General features: G+C 44.9%; 1 protein-coding gene across 3 annotated transcripts in view; it reads left to right on the forward strand.

Annotated features, from left to right (window-relative positions):
• The first annotated feature begins 8,083 nt into the window (after positions 1 to 8,083).
• The window catches only part of catip (ciliogenesis associated TTC17 interacting protein), a 77,962-nt gene continuing 62,318 nt past the window's right edge, over positions 8,084 to 23,727 (forward strand). The window contains exon 1 of one of the 3 annotated variants that reach the window (XM_063049968.1): positions 8,084 to 8,207. The gene's annotated coding sequence lies outside the window, so the exon portion shown is untranslated. Of the gene's footprint in view, positions 8,251 to 8,418; positions 8,435 to 23,727 lie in introns of those variants that run through there. The other 2 variants (XM_063049967.1, XM_063049969.1) reach the window with 2 other exon arrangements.

The raw sequence follows: 23,727 nt of genomic DNA on the forward strand, positions 1-23,727 counted from the left end.
GATTTGTTTGAGTTGTCCTTTTCTCTAAACCTGAAGGAAGATGAGTTTTAACACTAACAAAAGGCAGCAACATGCAACAGGTCAGGATACATCTTTGGAGGGAAATGGACAATCGAGGTGTCAGATCAAATCCCTCCTTCAGTCCTGGTGGTCATGAGGGTTCTCCCTTCCTCACCACCCCTTGTTATTCTGGTTTATGCTCTCTGTTATTAGACCTATGAAATATCTCAACCCAAAGCATTGGCTGCCCCTTTTCCTTGATCGATGCTGCCCGATCCACAGAGTTACTCGAGCGTTTAGTGTGTTATTCCAAATCTGTGCCATTTGCTGTCTCTCTCATTATCACCGATAAAAGGCAGAATATTTGTTACAATGGCCAGCTGCATCATCAGTTTTCTTTCTCTTATTCCAGCAACGAATTGTTGCTCATTTGCACTGAATTGGCCTTGAGGTTGACAGCTCTGTTTTGTATCCAGCTGATCATCCATGTGCCTATCTAAGATTGTCTTAAATGTCCTTAGTGTATCTGCGTCTACCACCACCTTTGGCAGTGCATTCCATGCACCCATCATTATGTGTAAAGAACTTGCCACTGACATCCCTCCCCCTTACTTTCCTCCAATCACCTTAACTATCCCCCCTTGTATTAGCCATTTCCACCCTGAGAAAGTCTCTGGCTGTTCACTCTGTCTATGCTTCTTGTACACATCTATCGTCACCAATCGAGGAACCAACGAGAGAGCAGGCTATTCTGGACTGGGTTTTGAGCAATGAGGAAGGGTTAATTAGCAATCTTGTCGTGAGAGGCCCCTTGGGTAAGAGCGACCATAATATGGTGGAATTCTTCATTAAGATGGAGAGTGACATAGTTAATTCAGAAACAAAGGTTCTGAACTTAAAGAGGGGTAACTTTAAAGGTATGAGACGTGAATTAGCTAAGATAGACTGGCAAATGACACTTAAAGGATTGACAGTGGATATGCAATGGCATGCATTTAAAGGTTGCATGGATGAACTACAACAATTGTTCATCCCAGTTTGGCAAAAGAATAAATCAAGGAAGGTAGTGCACCCGTGGCTGACAAGAGAAATTAGTGATAGTATCAATTCCAAAGAAGAAGCATACAAATTAGCCAGAAAAAGTGGCTCACCTGAGGACTGGGAGAAATTCAGAGTTCAGCAGAGGAGGACAAAGGGCTTAATTAGGAAGGGGAAAAAAGATTATAGAAAATATGAGAGAAAACTGGCAGGGAACATAAAAACTGACTGTAAAAGCTTTTATAGATATGTAAAAAGGAAAAGACTGGTAAAGACAAATGTAGGTCCTCTACAGACAGAAACAGGTGAATTGATTATGGGGAGCAAGGACATGGCAGACCAATTGAATAATTACTTTGGTTCTGTCTTCACTAAGGAGGACATAAATAATCTTCCAGAAATAGTAGGGGACAGAGGGTCCAGTGAGATGGAGGAACTGAGCGAAATACTTGTTAGTAGGGAAGTGGTGTTAGGTAAATTGAAGGGATTGAAGGCAGATAAATCCCCAGGGCCAGATGGTCTGCATCCTAGAGTGCTTAAGGAAGTAGCCCAAGAAATAGTGGATGCATTAGTGATAATTTTTCAAAACTCGTTAGATTCTGGACTAGTTCCTGAGGATTGGAGGGTGGCTAATGTAACCCCACTTTTTAAAAAAGAAGGGAGAGAGAAACCGGGGAATTATAGACCGGTTAGCCTAACGTCGGTGGTGGGGAAACTGCTGGAGTCGGTTATCAAAGATGTGATAACAGCACATTTGGAAAGCAGTGAAATCATCGGACAAAGTCCATGGATTTGTGAAAGGAAAATCATGTCTGACGAATCTCATAGAATTTTTTGAGGATGTAGCCAGTAGAGTGGATAGGGGAGAACCAGTGGATGTGGTATATTTGGATTTTCAAAAGGCTTTTGACAAGGTCCCACACAGGAGATTAGTGTGCAAACTTAAAGCACACGGTATTGGGGGTAAGGTATTGATGTGGATGGAGAATTGGTTAGCAGACAGGAAGCAAAGAGTGGGAATAAACGGGACCTTTTCAGAATGGCAGGCGGTGACTAGTGGGGTACCGCAAGGCTCAGTGCTGGGACCCCAGTTGTTTACAATATATATTAATGACTTGGATGAGGGAATTAAATGCAGCATCTCCAGGTTTGCGGATGACACGAAGCTGGGTGGCAGTGTTAGCAGTGAGGAGGATGCTAAGAGGATGCAGGGTGACTTGGATAGGTTGGGTGAGTGGGCAAACTCATGGCAGATGCAATTTAATGTGGATAAATGTGAAGTTATCCACTTTGGTGGCAAAAATAGGAAAACAGATTATTATCTGAATGGTGGCCGATTAGGAAAAGGGGAGGTGCAACGAGACCTGGGTGTCATTATACACCAGTCATTGAAAGTGGGCATGCAGGTACAGCAGGCGGTGAAAAAGGCGAATGGTATGCTGGCATTTATAGCGAGAGGATTCGAGTACAGGCGCAGGGAGGTACTACTGCAGTTGTACAAGGCCTTGGTGAGACCACACCTGGAGTATAGTGTGCAGTTTTGGTCCCCTAATCTGAGGAAAGACATCCTTGCCATAGAAGGAGTACAAAGAAGGTTCACCAGATTGATTCCTGGGATGGCAGGACTTTCATATGAAGAAAGACTGGATGAACTGGGCTTGTACTCGTTGGAATTTGGAAGATTGAGGGGGGATCTGATTGAAACGTATAAAATCCTAAAGGGATTGGACAGGCTAGATGCAGGAAGATTGTTCCCGATGTTGGGGAAGTCCAGAACAAGGGGTCACAGTTTGAGGATAAAGGGGAAGCCTTTTAGGACTGAGATTAGGAAAAACTTCTTCACACAGAGAGTGGTGAATCTGTGGAATTCTCTGCCACAGGAAACAGTTGAGGCCAGTTCATTGGCTATATTTAAGAGGGAGTTAGATATGGCCCTTGTGGCTACGGGGATCAGGGGGTATGGAGGGAAGGCTGGGGCGGGCTTCTGAGTTGGATGATCAGCCATGATCATAATAAATGGCGGTGCAGGCTCGAAGGGCCGAATGGCCTACTCCTGCACCTATTTTCTATGTTTCTATGTCATTGCTCATCCTCTTTTGCCCCAAAGAGCCCTATCTCACTTAGCCTGCCCTCATAAGACAACTTCTCTTATCCAGGCAGCACTCTGGTAAATCTGCTACAACTTCTCTAAAGCTTTCACATCCTTCCTATAATCAGGTGACAGAACTGAATGCAAAATTCCAAATGTCTAACCAGTTTCCTAGGAATGGTTGATGGGACAATCTGAAGAGAGATTTCTGTGTTTCTGCACTGCTTCACTGCTTTGGAGTTTCAGGTACTAACACCTGGTATTTTAAACTGGAATTGCAAGTGTTTGAAGCATGTGCTCTCAGTATCACCCTGTTCTCTATTTTGAAGAGTTTTTTTTTGTTCCTGGAATTTCTGGTTTCAAAGTGTTAATGTTGTATGATTGTAAACTGAGTGCATTTACATGAGCCTACCATTTGGGCAGACAGATTCAAGCAATTGCAGAAGCTTGCATCTATAGGAAGAAAAAAACAAACTACTGGAGGAACTCAGGAGCTCAAGGCAGCATCTGGAGTAAACTGGATAGTCAACATTTCAGATTGAGTACCTGCATCAAGAAACTCCAACTGCACCCTCTTAAAAGTGGTTTCAAAAGATAAAGATGTATAAGGTTCTATATAAATGCAGACTCCGAATACAAGACCACAAAGCATTAGGGGCACAATCAGGCTATTCAGCCCATTGAGTATTTTCTACTGTTCCATCATGGCTGATTTATCTCTTTCAACACCATTTCCCTGTCTACTCCCTGTAACCTTTGATACCCTTACTAATCAAGAACTTATGAGCCTCATTTTTAAATATACCTAATGATTTGCCTTCCACAGCCATCTGTGGCAATGAATTTCACAGATTTACTATCCATTAGCTAAAAAATATTTCTCCTTATCTCTGTTCTAAAGGGATGTCTTCTGTTCCGAGGCTGTGCCCTGGACTAGGAAACATCCTCTCCACGTCTACTCTATCTAGGCCTATCAATATTTGATAGGTTTAAATGAGATCTCCTTCCACTTGTTCTTCCAAACTCCAACTAATACAGGCTTAGAGCCATGAAATGCTCCTGAAGTTTTATAGCCTAATAATAATAATTAAAAAATAACAAGAAAAAGTAGAGACAGTTTGTCAAAACTGGCAGAAGGGTCTTTAAGTTGAAATTTGAACTCTGCTTTTACCTCCATAGATGCTGACTGACCAGCATGTGCTGTTTGCTTCACATTTCCAACATCAGTAGTTTTCATTTTTCTTAAATTACTCAATTAAATAATTTGTAAAGTTTTGGCTGCTAATTTTGAGTATAACATTCTGATATCATTTAAGGGCTAGGATATTAGGAAAAATTCTCTTGCCTTCTGAAATAATTCCTCCTTTGGTCCTGTTTGAAAAGTACACTTAGCAGCCACTTTATTAGGTACTCATTAATGCAAATATCTAATCAGCCAATCATGTGGTGGCAATTCAATGCATAAAAGCACACAGACGTAGTCAAGAGGCTCAGTTGTTCAGACCAAACATTGGAATGGGGAAGAAATATGATCTAAGTGACTTTGGCTGTGGAATGTTTGTTGGTGCCAGAAGGGGTGGTTTGAGTATCTCAAACTGCTGAACTTCTAGGATTTTCACACACAACAATCACTAGATTTTCCAGAGAATGGTGTGGAAATACATGAAAACATCCAGTGAGCAGCAGCTCTGTGGGTGAAAACTCATTGTTAACGAGAGAGTTCAGAGGAGAATGAGCAGTCTCGTTCAAGCTGACAGGAAGGGAAAACTAACTCAAATAATCACGTAATAACAGTGGTGTGCAGAAAAACATCTCCCAACGTACAATACTGTACCTTAAACCTAGAAGTGGATGAGCTACAGCAGCAGAAGACCACACTAAGTTCCACTCCTGTATATGATAAAGTGGCCACCAAGTGTAGTTGCATGGGGAGGGAATTAGGTCATGTCCCTAAAGGACACCTCTGATTATTTTTTAAAAGAACTAATTATAGATTTTCTGCTACATCCATGGTGTTAATGCATAACATAGTCCTTTGATTTAATGTACATAATAAGTACACATTGCATTTCCAGAGTACTTCTAATGAGCATGGGGTATTCCAAAGTACTTTGTTACCTGTGAACCACTTTTGAGTGGCAACTTGTTTGTGTTGTAAAGATCCACTATTGACTGACTGCATGATAAAACTGCATGACTGAATTCAGACAGAGCCTCTGGAGCAACAAAACTCAGTGTTGAAATAGAAAAATAATCCCCTGTAAAATAATTAAATTATGTTTAAACTGTGAAACTGGAGTTGAGCTTGTATACTTAATTAAATAATGACTGCATATAGTTAAAAACATCCGCACCCTGGGCAATCTTTTCTTCTGTGTAACAGAACCAGTTGGACAAGTGCATGGGTAGAAGGTTTTGGGCTAAATGGGACTAGCATGGATCAGTCTGGTGGAAGGGCTTCTTTCTGTGCTGAATAAACTGTGGGAACACAGTCATCAGAAGGCTATGAGTAATTCAAGGATCTGACCTGAGGGTAATGAATGTTTATCCTTGCTGGTGATGTCCGTATCTCAAAAAATGAAATAAAAAATAAATGATGTATTGTCCAAATAAATCATAAAACAATGAGTTTAGAACATAGGCTGCTCATTTCCTTTCACAGAAAATAGATCATAAAGCATAGGAGTAGAATTAGGCCATCCGGTCCATCGAGCCTGTCCCGCCATTCAATAAGATCATGGCTGATCTCTCCGTAAACTCAGCTCCATCTACCTGCCTTTTCCCCATAACCCTTAAATCCCCTATGTAAAAATCTATCTAACTGTATCTTAGTGAAGAAGCCTCAACTGCTTCCCTGGGCAGAGAATTCCACAGATTCACCACTCTCTGGAAAAACAGTTTCTCCTCATCTCCGTCCTAAATCTTCTCCCCTGAATTTTGAGGCAATGTCCCCTAGTTCTAGTCTCACCTACCAATGGAAACAACTTTCCTACTTCTATCTTATCTACCCCTTTCAAAATTTTGTATGTTTCTGTAAGATCCCCTCTCATTGTTCTGAATTCCAGAGAGTATCGTCCCAGGGGACTCGATCGCTCCTCATAGGTTAACCCCTTCATCCCTGGAATCAACCTGGTGAACCTCCTCTGCACTGCCTCCAAAGCCAGTATATCCTTCCTCAAGTATGGAGACCAGAACTGCACAGCAGCATGACCTCCTTGCTTTTGAATTCAATTCCTCTAGCAATGAAGGCCAACATTTCGTTTGCCTTCTTAATAACCTGTTGTACCTGCAAGCCAACTTTTTGCAATTCATGAACAAGCACTCCCAAGTCCCTCTGCACAACAGCAGGCTGCAGTCTTTCACCATTTAAATAATAATCTGCTCTTCTATTATTTCTTCCAAAGTGGATGATCTCGCATTTACCAATGTTGTATTCCATCTGCCAGACTTTGGCCCACTCACTTAGCCTATCTATATCCCTCTGCAGACTCTCCACATCCTCTGTACAATTTGCTTTTGCACTCAATTTAGTGTCATCAGCAAATCTTGCTACGCTACACTCAGTCCCCTCTTCCAAATCATCAATGCAAATGGTAAACAGCTGCGGGCCCAGCACTGACCCCTGCAGCACCCCACTCACCACTGACAGCCAACTGGAGAAATACCCATTTATACCAACTCTCTGCTTTCTGTTGGTTAACCAATCCACTATCCATGCCAATACACTTCCTCGGACTCCATGCATCAGTATCTTATAAGTCTCTTCTGCGGCACCTTATTGAACGCCTTCTGGAAATCCAAGTATATGACATCCACCTGTTCCCCTCTATCCACTGCACTCATTATGTCATCAAAGAACTCCAGTAAGTTTGCCAAACAAGACCTCCTGCCCTTTCTGAATCCATGCTGTGTCTGTCTAATGGAACTACTCCTTTCTAAATATTTCACTATTTCTTCCTTAATAACAGCTTCAAGCATTATGAAATCCTGAAAAGGTGAGAAACCAACCATACAATTTTAGTGTAAGCAAGTGGTTTTAGTTCAACTCTGCAATTTAAAACAGTCATAGAAAAGGGAAGGAGGGATGGGGAGAGAAAAAGTAGAGGACAGCAAGGGAGACTGATGTGAGGAGATTGCTGGGGCTCCAAAAGATTAGTTGTATTTGTCACATGTACATCAAAATATTAGGTGAAATGCATCAACAACGTAGTCTGAGGCCACAGAGGGACATAGATCAGTTATAAAGATGCAGGAAGAGGAAATTTAATTCAGACAAATGGGCGGGGGGCATATACCAAGAGGATATATGGAGACATGTATTCCTTCTGGTGACTGTGCTACAATTAACTCTCCACAAATACTGTTTTTGTGCAATTTGTCTTGCACAAAGTTTCTCAGTCTTTATTAAGTTTTTCACAAATTCTATTTATTTTCCTGTAAATGTCTACAATAAAATGAATTTCAAGGGAATGTATGGTAACGTATACATTGATTAAACAAAGTTACTTTGAGGCAGTGACAAGTGTAGACAGAGTCCATGGTGATGTGCTGAGCTGCCTCTAAAACGGGCTGCTTCCTGCGATTACGGGCAGAGCATTTGCCTTGACAAGCCGTGATGCCTCTCAAAAGTCATTAGAGATGTGAAGATCCCACAGGTACAACACACTTGGTAACCTGTTTTGGATGCTAGTCTCCATGGTAACCACTTGGCGCAACTACTACCTTCCTACAGCACGATCCCACAAACTGGCGGGGGGGGGGGGAGGTTTCAAATGTTCTTGCCACCTACATAGCAAATGTTTTTCAGCAGTATTTGTGTTTATTTTCCCGCGCAACGCTGCCTTACTTTTCCCATTTATTGTCGCGGTACAGCAGGACCTGTTACCGTGGTAACGGCAGGCGCGTAGAGGACAGCTTCTGCGAGGCGGGGTGAGGGGTTGCCAGGGTGATGAGGTCCTCGGTGATGCGCAGAGCCGCCGTGTGCTTGTGCAGACGAGCCGAGGTGGGAGACTCCAGAGGAACTTCGCGGAGGACGCATCGACACATCCCGGAGCACCGATCGGTTTTATCGCCATTTCGGGTGACGCCATACGATTGCCGCCGCGCAGCTTTTAGCTTATTTAGTTCAGTGGTCATCGCATCTATTTTTTGGTTGCCAGGGGGACCGGATCTGAGCGTGCATTGGCTGCCGTCGGTTAAGGGTGGGACCGCCCACTTGGCATGCTTTGATTGGGGGAGAGTGGGATGGTGGGCGGGAATTTTGTATGCAATTGGCGTCGGGGAGCGTGTGATTCGTCTGTCAGTCAGGTAAGCTGCTTTCTGATTGGTAAAATTGGAAAGGGACCTATTGTACTTGATGTTGGTATATTTTGATTAGAATAGAGCGGAGGAAGGCAGTTGTATCCATCAGGAGCGAACCAGCCCATTCAATTCCCTTTCACCTCCCCCTCCTCCCTCCCTCCCCTCCACTCCACTCCTTGAGGCTGGCCTCTGATCCTCTCCTGTACAAGAGGGGCAATTTATAGCGGTCAATCCAGTGCTAACCCACAGAAGAGGAACATCCCATATTTCGATTCAATAAAGGGTTTTGACCTGAAACTTCGACTGTCCAATTCCCACCACAGATGTACCCCGACCTGTTGCTCCAGTTTCCAGCTTCAAGCATAACCACCTTTTCTCCCCACTTCCACTGGATAGAATCAGAATTTGAATCAAGTTTATTATCACCGACTTATGTCGTGAAATGTATTGTTTTGTGGCAGCAGTACAGTGCAATAGATAAAATATGCTAAAAATTACAGTAACAAATTGTTATAAATTATATATGTATGTGATAAGTAACGTAAACAGACCAAAATAATGAGGTAATGTTCATGGACTATTCAGAAAACTGATGGAAGGAAAGAAGCTGTTTCTAAAACATTGAATGTGTATCTTTGGGTTCCCCCTGTACCTCCTCCCTGATGGTAGCAATGAGAATAGGGCATAACCCAAATCCAAATCCAATTCTCATTTTCCATCTTGGTGGCCTAAATTGATTGGAACAAACATTGGATTTTCCAATTTCAGGTATTCTTATCTCCAGAGTTCCCTCCCCTCTTCCCCCACATCCAATCCACTTGCAGTCCTCCCATTCTTGTCCCCTTCCCATACCCAATCTATAGGCCAGCTGTCATCTATTTTTGTCCTTCCTAGTTCCATTTACCTACTGCCCACATACAGCCACTTGATCCTTTTCTGCATCAGGTTCCATCTGCCCTGCAGCTCTCCCCATGCAGTTTCCAGTGATTTCTTTTCGGAGTCCAGCACTGGCAGTTTTTGTGTGGCTGGTTATCTGCTTCCAGCAGCTGTCTCTATCTTCTCCCTTCCCTCCTCCCACCTAGTTCCACGTGAACTTTCCCCTTGCCACCTATCACCCACCAGTCCATCTCCCAATCCAAACCCTCCCTTACCTGGCTTGTTCTATCTACACCTCCATGTCGCTCAGAAACTCCGCAGCTGCAAGAGTAGCGAGTCTGCCTGAACTCAATAAATACCCATCACTGAAAATTCACCTTTTACAGACTTTTGGATTATTGGATAGTCGCTCTCTTTGCCTAACCTTGGTGATGCTAAGCTATTAGAGCTAATGGACCACATCCTTTGTTTTATTTTTAAAGAACTTTTCATGCAGCAAATGCTTGATCAAGTTCACATAGCCCTCACTCGTACACCTGTGAAGGGAGCTTGCTAAAATGGCTGATAGTCTACACTCAGCCAGGCTACTGTGCATAACTCCTCCTCTTTTCTGTTCCTCAATAACCCCAGCCCATGAGGCCTCTAACATTAACATGCGAACCAGATTACTAACTAATGCTGCAGAAAAGACAATGGTAGTTCAGTGTTTTTACCATGCTTGCTTTAGTACGAACGCTAGGAGGTGCTGACCCCTTTGCAGTTTTGACAGTGCCAGCGCATTGGGACATCTGAGGTCTGTGAGCACTGAAGGCTCCAGCTACCAGGGACATCTGCTGTTCATTACGAACACTTCAGGGCGATGCTTCCTGTATCACACAGGTGCTCACCTGAGTGTGCTGCCAGCATCGCCTATCGATGAGAAGGCAAAGAGCGACAAAACAGTAACCAATGGTAGCAGGATCAAGACTTACGGGACACTCTGCTTCAGTTGGCAACGTTACACATGGGACTTTGCCCTGGCTAAAGTGGCTAGCCTCTGCTCGGTGCAGATTTCCTATGTGCCCAAGGACTATTAGTCGATCTTACAAACTGTCGGCTTGTAGGTGTCAAGAAATTTGGGTTGTTATCCTGCTCCCTCAGTAAGTTCCCCACAACAATTCTGTTTAGCATTTGCACCACCGCATGTGAGTTTATTCGATTGCTGGACGAATTTCCAAACCTCACCAAGCTCATGTTCTCCACTCATCATCATCGTCAGGTGCAGTGCCCAGTTTGAGCTTTGACTGCCATGGCCCCCACACTCCTGTTTCGGGTCAAGTGGATCAATTCATTGGTATTCATTTCCAGTCCTCTGGCTGCTGTCTCCATCATCATTTGTCTTTGTCTTCCTCTTGCTTTCTTCCCTTCAATATTTCCCATAATTACCGTGCATTCTAACTCCTTTTTCCTAATCACAAGTCCAATTAGTGTGGATAAATGTGAGGTTATCCACTTTGGTGGCAAGAACAGGAAAACATTATTATCTGAATGGTGACCAATTAGGAAAAGGGGAGGTACAACGAGACCTGGGTGTCATTGTACATCAGTCATTGAAAGTGGGCATGCAGGTACAGCAGGCGGTGAAAAAGGCGAATGGTTTGCTGGCATTCATAGCAAGAGGATTCGAGTACAGGAGCAGGGAGGTTCTACTGCAGTTGTACAAGGCCTTGGTGAGACCACACCTGGAGTATTGTGTGCAGTTTTGGTCCCCTAATCTGAGGAACGACATTCTTGCCATAGAGAGAGTACAAAGAAGGTTCACCAGATTGATTCCTGGGATGGCAGGACTTTCATATGATGAAAGACTGGATCGACTAGGCTTATACTCTCTGGAATTTAGAAGATTGAGGGGGGATCTGATTGAAACGTATAAAATTCTAAAGGGATTGGACAGGCTAGATGCAGGAAGATTGTTCCTGATGTTGGGGAAGTCCAGAACGAGGGGTCACAGTTTGTGGATGAAGGGGAAGCCTTTTAGGACCGAGATGAGGAAAAACTTCTTCACACAGAGAGTAGTGAATCTGTGGAATTCTCTGCCACACGAAACAGTTGAGGCCAGTTCACTGGCTATATTTAAGAGGGAGTTAGATATGGCCCTTGTGGCTAAAGGGATCGAGGGTATGGAGAGAAGGCAGGTATAGGGTACTGAGTTGGATGATCAGCCATGATCATAATGAATGGCGGTGCAGGCTCGAAGGGCCGAAAGGCCTACTCCTGCATCTATTTTCTATGTTGTTATGTTTCTATGAAGTTACGTTGCCTTTTCACGATCTCATACATTATTTCTCTTTTCGTGTTTGCTCTGTTCATGACATCCTCGTTAGATAGTCATTTCATCCATGATATTCTTTGCATCCTCCTCAAAAACCACATCTCTGGTGCTTCAATTTGCTTCCTCATGTTACTTGATATTGTCCAACATTCTGAGCCATGTAACATAACTGGATGAACGTAACATTTCATTACTCTGAGGCGGGTTGTCATGCCTAGTTTAGTACTGGTCAGTATACTCTTCATTCTCGTAAAGGTGTCTTTTGCCATCCCTATTCTTCTTTTGATGTCCAAGTCGCACCTGCCATTTGATGTTACCCAGCTTCCTAAGCAGCAAAAGTTCTGTACTTGTTTTATGTCTTCCCCATTTATTCTCAGCCTGCAGATAGGATTCTCCTTACATAGAACATAGAACATAGAATAGTACAGCACAGTACAGGCCCTTCGGCCCACAATGTTGTGCTGACCCTCAAACCCTGCCTCCCATATAAGCCCCCACCTTAGATTCCTCCATATACCTGTCTAGTAGTCTCTTAAACTTCACTAGTGTATCTGCCTCCACCACTGACTCAGGCAGTGCATTCCACGCACCAACCACTCTCTGAGTAAAAAACCTTCCTCTAATATCCCCCTTGAATTTCCCACCCCTTACCTTAAAGCCATGTCCTCTTGTATTGAGCAGTGGTGCCCTGGGGAAGAGCTGCTGGCTATCCACTCAATCTATTCCTCTTATTATCTTGTACACCTCTATCATGTCTCCTCGCATCCTCCTTCTCTCCAAAGAGTAAAGCCCTATCTCCCTTAATCTCTGATCATAATGCATACTTTCCAAACCAGGCAGCATCCTGGTAAATCTCCTCTCTACCCTTTCCAATGCTTCCACATTCTTCCTATAGTGAGGTGACCAGAACTGGACACAATACTCCAAGTGTGGCCTAACCAGAGTTTTATAGAGCTGCATCATTACATCGCGACTCTTAAACTCTATCCCTCGATTTATGAAAGCTAACACCCCATAAGCTTTCTTAACTACCCTATCCACCTGTGAGGCAACTTTCAGGGATCTGTGGACATGTACCCTGATATCCCTCTGCTCCTCCACACTACCAAGTATCCTGCCATTTACTTTGTACTCTGCCTTGGAGTTTGTCCTTCCAAAGTGTACCACCTCACACTTCTCCGGGTTGAATTCCATCTGCCACTTCTCAGCCCACTTCTGCATCCTGTCAATGTCTCTCTGCAATCTTTGACAATCCTCTACACTATCTACAACACCACCAACCTTTGTGTCGTCTGCAAACTTGCCAACCCACCCTTCTACCCCCACATCCAGGTCGTTAATAAAAATCACGAAAAGTAGAGGTCCCAGAACAGATCCTTGTGGGACACCACTAGTCACAATCCTCCAATCTGAATGTACTCCCTCCACCACCACCCTCTGCCTTCTGCAGGCAAGCCAATTCTGAATCCACCTGGCCAAACTTCCCTGGATCCCATGCCTTCTAACTTTCTGAATAAGCCTACTGTGTGGAACCTTGTCAAATGCCTTACTAAAATCCATATAGATCACATCCACTGCACTACCCCCTCATCTATATGCCTGGTCACCTCCTCAAAGAACTCTATCAGGCTTGTTAGACACGATCTGCCCTTCACAAAGCCATGCTGACTGTCCCTGATCAGACCATGATTCTCTAAATGCCTATAGATCCTATCTCTAAGAATCTTTTCCAACAGCTTTCCCACCACAGACGTAAGGCTCACTGGTCTATAATTACCTGGACTATCCCTACTACCTTTTTTGAACAAGGGAACAACATTCGCCTCCCTCCAATCCTCCGGTACCGTTCCCGTGGACAACGAGGACATAAAGATCCTAGCCAGAGTCTCAGCAATCTCTTCTCTCGCCTCGTGGAGCAGCCTGGGGAATATTCCATCAGGCCCCGGGGACTTATCTGTCCTAATGTATTTTAACAACTCCAACACCTCCTCTCCCTTAATATCAGCATGCTCCAGAACATCAACCTCACTCATATTGTCCTCACCATCATCAAGTTCCCTGTCATTGGTGAATACCGAAGAGAAGTATTCATTGAGGACCTCGCTCACTTCCACAGCCTCCAGGCACATCTTCCCACCTTTATCTCTAATCGGTCCTACCTTCACTCCTGTCATCCTTTTTTTCTTCACATAATTGAAGAATGCCTTGGGGTTTTACTTTACCCTACTCGCCAAGGCCTTCTCATGTCCCCTTCTTGCTCTTCTCAGCCCCTTCTTAAGCTCCTTTCTTGCTTCCCTATATTCCTCAATAGACCCAGCTGATCCTTGCTTCCTAAACCTCATGTATGCTGCCTTCTTCCTCCTGACTAGATTTTCCACCTCACTTGTCACCCATGGTTCCTTCACCCACCATTCTTTATCTTCCTCACCGGGACAAATTTATCCCTTACATCCCGCAAGAAATCTCTAAACATCGACCACATGTCCCATAGTATATTTCCCTGCAAAAACATCATCCCACTTCACACCCGCAAGTTCTAGCCTTATAGCCTCATAATTTGCCTTTCCCCAATTAAAATTTTTCCTGTCCTCTTTGGTTCTATCGTTTTCCATGATAATTATAAAGGCCAGGGAGCGCGTGTCCTTCTCACGTCCACAAAATCTCATGTCTGCTCCCCTGACTATAGAGTCTCCAATGACGACAGCTCTCCCCTTCTCCGTCCCACCCTTCTGCACCACAGGGTCAGACTCAATGCCAGAGGCCCTGCCACCGTGGCTCACACCTGGTCGGTCGTCCCCGCCAACAGTATCCAGGATGGTAAACTTATTATTCAGGGGAATGGCTACAGGGTGCTCTGCACTACCTGTCTGCTCACCTTCGCTTTCCCCCCTCTGACTGTCACCTAACGACCTGCTTCCGACAGCCTAGGTGTGACTACCTCTCTGTAGCTCTCATCTATGACTGCCTCATTCTCCCTTATGAGTCGAAGGTCATCCAGCTGCTGCTCCAGATTCCTTACACGGTCTTCCAGATCGCCCAGCCGTATGTACTTCTGGCAGATGTGACTCTGCGGGAGAGGGGCGTTCCCCCAAGACTGCCACATCTCACATGAGAGGCACATCACCGTCTCAGGAGACATTGTAAAAACTAACTGCGAGCTAGTTTGTCCTCCGCCTCTTCTCGTCGAAGCCTCTCGAGTGAAAGCCTTCTTTTTGGATATCACCATACATTCTGTCCTTTTGCAATTGATAGACCCATTTTTGCACTTTCTTCAAAAACTTTATCAATTAAGTTTTGTAGTTCTTCCTCCATACTTGCAATTAACACAGTGTCATCTGCATATCTGAAATTATTGATGTTTTCACCGCCAACTTTGATTCCCAAGATGTCTCTTATTTTTTGTAATATTGTTTCACTGTACACGTTAAATAAATCAGGGGAGAAAACACACCATTGTCTAATGCCTCTCTTGATTTTCATAAACTGACTCACTTCTCCATCTATTCTTACAGCAGCAATTTGTTCCCAGTACAGATTTCTGATTAGGCGGAGGTCTTTCGAATCTAGATCTAGAGTTTTCTGTAATATTTCAGATAATTTATTGTGCTTCACTTTATCAAATGCTTTTGTGTAGTCGATAAAACAAACAAACAAATCTTTTTGCACTGGAATAGCTCATTCTGATAGTATCCTTAACATCAATATTGTGTTTCTTGTACCTTTGTCTTTCACAAAACCACACTGTTCTTTACCTATTTCACCTTGAATCGTTTAGCTCTTGTCATCAAAATTCTTCGAAGTATCTTGGTGATATGGCTCATTAAAATTATGGTCCTATGTAATTCACATTCTATTGCTCCAGGTTTCTAAGGAAGAGTGATAAATACTGATTTTTTCATCCCTTCTGGTATTATTTCAGTCTCATAAATGTCATTGATTAAATCAGTAAGTTTTTCAATTCCATCATCTTCAAGGGCGATAATTTGTTCTATTACTAATTCTTCAGGACCTGCTGCCTTTCCTTTCTTCATCTTATCTATTGCATTACAAACTTCAGATTTTAAAATACTTGGAACACTCACAACACGCTGGAGGAACTCAGCAGGTCGGGCAGTATCCGTGGAAACAGTGAGTCGATGTTTCGGGCTAGAACCCTTTGTCAGACTGTAGAGGGAAGGGGCAGAGGCCCTATAAAGAAGGTGGGGGGAGGGTGGGAATGAGAAGGCTGGTAGGTTCCAGGTGGAAAACCAGTAAGGGGAAAGATAAAGGGGTGGGGGAGGGGAAGCAGGGAGGTGATAGGCAGGAAAGGTGAAGAAGGAATGGGGGAACAAAATGGGTAGTAGAAGGAGGTGGAATCATGTGGGAGGTGATAGGGATAGAGGAAGGGAGGGGGAGGGAATTACCAGAAGTTGGAGAATTCTATGTTCATACCAAGGGGCTGGAGACCCCTACCTAGACGGTATAGATAGATAGATATACTTTATTGATCCCGAGGGAAATTGGGTTTCGTTATAGCCGCACCAACCAAGAACAGAGCATAAATATAGCAATACAAAAACCACAAACAATCAAACAACAATATGCAAACTATGCCAGATGAGGTGTTGCTCCTCCAACCTGAGTTTAGCCTCATCATGGCAGTAGAGGAGGCCATGTATGGACATACCTGAATGGGAGTGGGAAGCAGAGTTGAAGTGGGTGGCTACCGGGAGATCCTGTCTGTTGTGGCGGATGGAGCGGAGGTGCTCGACGAAGCGGTCCCCCAATCTGCGTCGGGTTTCACTGATGTAGAGGAGGCTGTACCGGGAGCACCGGATTCAATAGATGACTCCAACAGATTCACAAGTGAAGTATTGCCTCACTTGGAAGGACTGTTTGGGGCCCTGAATGGTGGCAAGAGAGGAGGTGTAGGGACAGGTGTAGCACTTGCACTTACAGGGATAAGTGCCGGGTGGGAGATCCGTGGGGAGGGACGTATGGATAAGGGAGTTGCGGAGGGACCGATCCCTGCGGAAAGCAGAGAGGGGTGGAGAGGGAAAGATGTGCTTAGTGGTGGGGTCCTGTTGAAGGTGGCAGAAGTTGCGGAGGATAATGTGCTGGATCCGGAGGCTGGTGGGGTGGTAGGTGAGGACAAGGGGAACTCTGTCCCTGTTGTGGTGGCGGGAGGATGGGGTGAGGGCTGAAGTGCAGGAAATGGAGGAGATGCGGGTGAGGGCATCATTGATGACAGCAGAAGGGAAACCACGATCCTTAAAGAAAGAGGACATTTGAGATGTCCTGGAATGGAAAACCTCATCCTGGGAGCAGATGCAGCAGAGACGGAGGAACTGGGAATAGGGAATGGCATTTTTGCATGTGGCGGGGTGGGAAGAGGTATAGTCGAGGTAGTTATGAGAGTCAGTGGACAGTCTGTCTCCAGAGATGGAGACCGAGAGATCGAGAAAGGGGAGAGAAGTGTCCGAGATAGACCAAGTGAACTTGAGGGCTGGGTGGAAGTTTGAAGTAAAGCCGATGAAATTGACGAGCTCAGCATGGGTGCAGGAAGCAGCACCAATGTAGTCATCGATGTACTGAAGGAAAAGTTGGGGTGCAGTACCAGAATAGGTTTGGAGCACAGACTGTTCCACATAACCAACGAAGAGGCAGGCATAGCTAGGGCCCATGTGAGTTCCCATAGCTACACCCTTAGTCTGAAGAAAGTGGGAAGAGCCAAAAGAGGAGTTATTGAGTGTGAGATCCAGTTCCACCAACCGGAGGAGGGTAGTGGTGGTGGGGAACTGGTGAGGTCTATTGTCCAGAAAGTAGCGGAGGGCTTTGAGGCCTCCTTGATGGGGAATGGAGGTGTACAGGGATTGGACATCCATAGTGAAGATGAAGCGGTTGGGACCGGGGAACTGGAAGTTATTGAAGAGGTGGAGGGCATGGGATGTATCCCAGATGTAGGTGGGGAGGGACTGAACTATGGGTGACAAAATGGAGTCCAAGTAGGTGGATACAAGTTCGGTGGGACAGGAGCAGGCAGAAACCCACTTCAACTCTGCTTCCCACTCCCATTCAGATATGTCCATACATGGCCTCCTCTGCTGCCATGATGAGGCTAAACTCAGGTTGGAGGAGCAACACCTCATACACCGTCTAGGTAGTCTCTAGCCCCTTGGTATGAACATAGAATTCTCCAACTTCCAGTAATTCCCTCCCCCTCCCTTCCCCTATCCCTATGTCACTCTGCCCCCTTCCCCAGCTGCCTATCACCTCCCTCATGGTTCCGCCTCCTTCTACTACCCATTGTGTTTTCCCCTAGTCCTTCTTCACCTTTCCTGCCTATCACCTCCCTGCTTCCCCTCCCCCACCCCTTTATCTTTCCCCTTACTGGTTTTTCACCTGGAACCTACCAGCCTTCTCCTTCCCACCCTCTCCCCACCTTCTTTATAGGGCCTCTGCCCCTTCCCTCTACAGTCTTGACAAAGGGTTCCAGCTCGAAACATGAACTCATCGTTTCCACGGATGCTGCCCGACCTGCTGAGTTCCTCCAGCGTGTTGTGAGTGTTGCTTTGACCCCAGCATCTGCAGATTAATTGTGTTTAAAATACTTGGAACTTCAATGTTCTCCACTATAGTCACAAAATGTGGGGTCGAGCCCCACATTCCCACAACTGGCCATGCATATAGACTGGACCCTGAAAAGCTGGCAACCATTAAGGCTGAGTTTTCCAACATGATCCAACGTTGTATGCCGGTCAAATAGACCCTTGACTCCGTCCCTCCATATGGCCCCGAAGTCCAGTGGTGGTTGTCTCCCATGTGGTGATTACCAATGCCTTAACGAGGCCACCACCCCCCATCATAGCTGGTCCCACGCATCCAAGACTTTTCAACCTGTTTATCTAGAAAGTTAATATTTTCCAAAATGCATCTTGTTAGGGGCTACCATCACGTTCAAGTGTACTCGGAGGACATTCCCAAAGCAGCTGTGATAACCCTGTTTGGCCTCTTTGAGTTTCCCTGCACACCATTTGGGCTGAAGAATGCAGCACAGACTTTCCAACAGCTGATGAACTCTGTATTAAAAGACTTAGAATTTCTTTTTGTTTACCTGGATGATATTTGTGGCCAGTGCATCCAAATCTCAGCACGTATCTCATATCCGCACGTTTTTCAAATGCTTGAGCCAACACAAATTGATTATTAACCCTGCTAAATGTCAGTTTGAGTTGTCAACCATTGACTTGCTCAGCCATTGCATCTCTGCAGAATGTGCAAAATCCCTCCCATCAAAAGGAGCCACTACTATGCATTTCCCATTGCCCTGCACTACTGAAAATGTACAACTTTTAGATATGGTAAATTTCCATCTCTGCTTCATTCTGTGAGCTGCTGAACTTCTGCTCCCCCTGTATAGTGTGTTTAAAGGCAATACCCCTAATCACGTGCTTGACTGGTCAGCGGGCATGACCAGGGTATTTGATGATATCAAATGAGCCCCTTCCAAAGCAACCCGACTGGTGCACCTACCCCTCAATGCACCCATAGCATTACTACCGATGCTTCAAATTATGCTGTGGTTGCCGTGCATGAACAGTTGGTTGGAGGCGTGTGGCATTTGCTTGCTTTCTGCATCTGGCAGCTTCATCCCCCCAAAAGGAAGTACAGCATTTTTGACTGTGAGCTTCTTGGTCTCTAACTGGCTGTCCAGCATTTTCAGTTTCTTCCAGAGGGAAGTGTTCGCAGTGTTCATTGACCATAAACCCCTCGTGCACGCAATGGCCAAAATATCAGACCCTTGATTTGCCTACAAATCAGAGTTTACAATTGATATACAACATATCAAAGGGAAAAACAATGCCATGGCTGATTGCCTCTCATGGTCATCCTTTCAGGCCATACACCTAGGAGTTGACTGTACGAGCATGGCAGCCGACCAAGTTTGGGGAAGCTGGGGTTTCTCTTCTGTGCGATGTCTTAACCAGCCGTCCTTGCCATATAGCGCCTGCAAACTAGAGACGGAATTTTTTTTAACTCCATACGTGGTCTCTTGCATTCAGGCCGGAAGGCCTCACAGAAACTGGTTGCACTGAAGTTTGTGTGGCACAGCCTTAGAAATGATGTGTGTGATTGGAGTGCAGACTATGGGGAGTGCCAGTGGGCAAAAATTAACCATCATGTGCAGACACCATTGCACCTTTTGAGGTCCCTTAGTGATGGTTTGACCACGCCAATGTGGACTTTGCTGGTCTACTCACCCCCCCCCTCGCGGTTTAATGCACCTCCTTACCGTGGTGGACCATACCACCAGATGGCCAGAGGTCATCGCTCTAGCATTAACGACAGCCACAGATGTGACTTTAACATTCATCAGCACCTGGGTTGCTTGCTTTGGTGCCCCATCTGATATTTCCTCTGAACACGGTCCCCTATTCATGTCAGACATCTGGCTACGATGGCCCAGGACATCGGTGTGAGGCTACATCACACCACGACGTATCACCTGCGGTCCAATGGTCTCTTCGTGCAGTTTCACCACTCTTAAAAGGTTGCTCTGAGGGCTTCCCTGACCGATGAGTATTGGCATGATCATATCCCATGGATCCTGGACTTAGAATAGCTCCAAAAGAGGACTTGCATTCTTCCACGGCTGAGTTGGTATACGGGTGGCCATTACGAGTGCCAGGTGATTGTACTCCTGATGCCACGACCGCGTGGTCGGCCTCTCAACAATGTTCCACCCTCCTCAGTAAATTCAATTCCTTTGCATCTATTCCTACCTCCCATCATGGTGTACAGCACTCCTGGGTTCTTGTTCACCTACATTCCACCTCGTTTGTTTTCATCCGCTATGATGCACATCAGCATCCCCTTAGCCCTTATACAATGGCCTGTTTCGCATTTTGGAACGGGGAGAAAAGAGACTTTTAATACAGATAAGAGGAATAAACCTGAATTTGTTTCAGTAGATTGCCTTAAATCAGCCCATTTGGAGGATTCCGTTACCATCCCCCTGCCATCAAGACATGACTATGAGCGCGTCAACACTCATCTGGACAAGCCTGCTATTCCTCCACTCAGGAACATAGGACCTGAGCCAGGCGGCTCGTCTTAGTCCGGACAGGCTCGCAATGCCTTTCTTAGTGAATTCTGTGGGGGCCTGTGTAGGGTAATGTCACTGGTGGAAGCATACTGAATTTACAACCACTGACATTGAGTTGGGGTTCACTTTAAGGTAGGCTGGCCTGACATGATGACGTTATTACATAAAGGGTTTTACTGCTCTTTGTGTTCCGTTTTTTGGAGTTCAATAAATGAGTTGTTATAATTTTTTGTAAAACATAAATGCCTCACAGTTTTATTTGCGAAAATCTACATTCACACCGGAAGCCTGGCAGCACTTGCCCAGGCACATTCCTCGCTGATTTGGTTTGATGTAAATGAAACATTTCACTGTATGTTTTGATAGTTCAATGTATATGTGACATGGAAATAAAGCTAATCTTTAAAGGTCTTTAAACTTTACATGCCATTAGCAGTGCCACACTCCACCCTTAATAGATGTGGTACTTTCTAGAAAAGAATCTTGTGGCAGGAAAGGAGACAGTGCCTCGGCGTGTCAGCCTTGGTCTTTCAAATAATTAACTGCATTTGAAGTGCAATTATTCTTGTTAGGTAAGAATCAAGTGTATAAATTGTACACACAAAGCTTCACAATAACAAAAAAACAAGCTGTAGGAGGAATTCATGCTACAGGATAATCTGTTTAATCAGTGAGCAACAATCTGCTGGAGGAATTCAGCGGGTTGAGCAGTATCAGTGAGAGGAAAGGAATTGAAATTTCAGTTTGACACCCTTCATCATCATGTCAGTAACTTCTTTCCCCCCAAAGATGTTGCTCGATCTGCTGAGTTCCTTCGGCAGATTGTTTGTTGTTCCAGATTCCGGCAGCTGCAATTCTCATGTGTCTCTCTGTTTTATTAGTGATGTTAATTGAGAGATAAGTGGTTACATATGGATGTGAGGCCTGACCTTATAGGGGTGTATAAAATCAGGAGGGACATAGATAGGATGAATGCAATACTTCAAATTCCATCTGGGAAGCCTCCAACCTGATGAACATTGATTTCCTAACATCCAGTAATTTCTCGCCCCAATCCCTCTGTCTTTTATTGTTCCACATTCTGGTTACCCTCTCACCTGTTCATCACCTCCCTCTGGTTCCCTTCCTCCTTCCCTTTCTTCCAAGGGCCACTATAATCTCTGATCAGATTCCTTCTTCTTCAGCCCTTTACCTCTTCCATCACCTCCCAGCTTCTCACTTCATCTCTCTTTACCTGCTCTCACCTATCATCTTCCAGCTTGTACTCCTCCCTCTCCCCCTACTTCTTATTCTAGCTTGTGCCCCTTCCTTTCCAGTCCTGGTGAAGGGTCTCAGTCCCAAGCATTGACTGTTTATTCCCCACTATACATGCTATCTGACCTTCCTCCAGCATTTTGTGGGTGTTGCTGTGGTGAATACAATAGTGTTTTTTGGGGAAAAGCAAATCGAAAGCAAAAGGACTATGGTTTAAGGTGAGAGGGGAAAGAATTAATAGAGACCTGATGGACAACCTCTACATACAGAGGGTGTGGTGTATTTAGAGCTAACTGTCAGATAAGTAGTTGAGGCAAGTACAATAACAACATATAAAATACACTTGAACATGTACCGGGATAGGGCAGTTTTAGAGGGATGTAGATCAAGCATGGGTAAATTGGACTAATTCAGATGAAAATTCTGGTTAGCATGGATCAGTTGGGCTGAAGAGTCTGTCTGCATACTATATGAATTACTGGGATAATGGTACAGTCTGCTCATTCGTTATAGTGCTGTCCTTGTAGTATTCGTATCGGGGGATCTAATTGAGTAAATAATACCTTGACCACATCTTGCTTGAAAGACATTACTGAAGTTATCAATTGGATATTGATTAGTTTGCTTTAAGCATCTGGCTTGAAGGAATGGCTCTTCTTCCCATGCAAACCTGTGGGACCATGTAACATATCTGGTCAGGTGCTGAGGGATTGTTCTGCCATGCCAACAGAGGTCTTAGTGGATATCTTTAACATCTCTTTGCAACAGACCATTGTCCCTGAAGACTTCAAGACAGCCACCATCATTCCTGTGCCCAAGAGAGCGACAGTAACTGACCTAAATGATCTCAACAATCATAAGGTGCTAAGAAAAGCTGATAATAGATCATATTAGATCCCAGCTTAGATCCACCATTGGATCCTTTTCAGTTTGTCTACCATTCAAACTGGTCCACTGACGATGCCATAGATTCAGCCCTCCATTCCATCCTGCCTCATACACCAAGATGTTGTTCATCAACTTCATCTTGGTGTTTAACGATCATCCCTCAGCAGCTGGTGGGTAAACTGTCCTTGTTGAGACTCAACACCCCTCTCTGTAACTGAATCGTGGACCTCTTGATGGAAAGACCATAGTCAATCTTTGGCAGCATTATCTCAAGCTCATCGTGCTGTGCACTGGTGCTCCCTCAGGGCTGTGTGCTCAGCCTGTTGCTGTGCACACTGTTGACTCATGACTGCATTGACTCACGACTCAAACTGCATCATCAAGTTCACTGATGATATAACAATGGCAATAATGATGATTTGGCATACAGAGGGGAGATAGAGAAGTGCGTCAGATGTCTGAGGACAACTTGAGTCTCAACATGGACAGGACAAAAGAGATGATTGTGAACTTCAGGAAGGCACAGTTCAACCACTCGCCATTGCACATTAATGGCTCTAACATGGAGAGAGTGAAGAGCACAAAGTTCCTTGGTGTGCACATAATGAATGATCTAACTTGGACCCACAACACCTCCTCACTAGTCAAGAAGACACAGCAGCGTCTATAGTTTCTGAGGAGATTGAGGTGTGGAAGGCTCCCCACCCCCATTCTAACAACTTTCTACAGGAGCACTATCAAGAGTGTCCTGTTATTGTGTAGTATGGACGCTGCAAGGCATTGGATCACAAGCTCCTACAGAGGACAAATAACAACCACTGAGAGGATCATAGAGAAACCTACAGCACAATACAGGCCCTTCGGCCCACAAGGCTGTGACAAACA

Source organism: Mobula hypostoma, chromosome 6, assembly GCF_963921235.1.
Source record: "Mobula hypostoma chromosome 6, sMobHyp1.1, whole genome shotgun sequence".
Lineage (NCBI taxonomy): Eukaryota > Metazoa > Chordata > Chondrichthyes > Myliobatiformes > Myliobatidae > Mobula > Mobula hypostoma.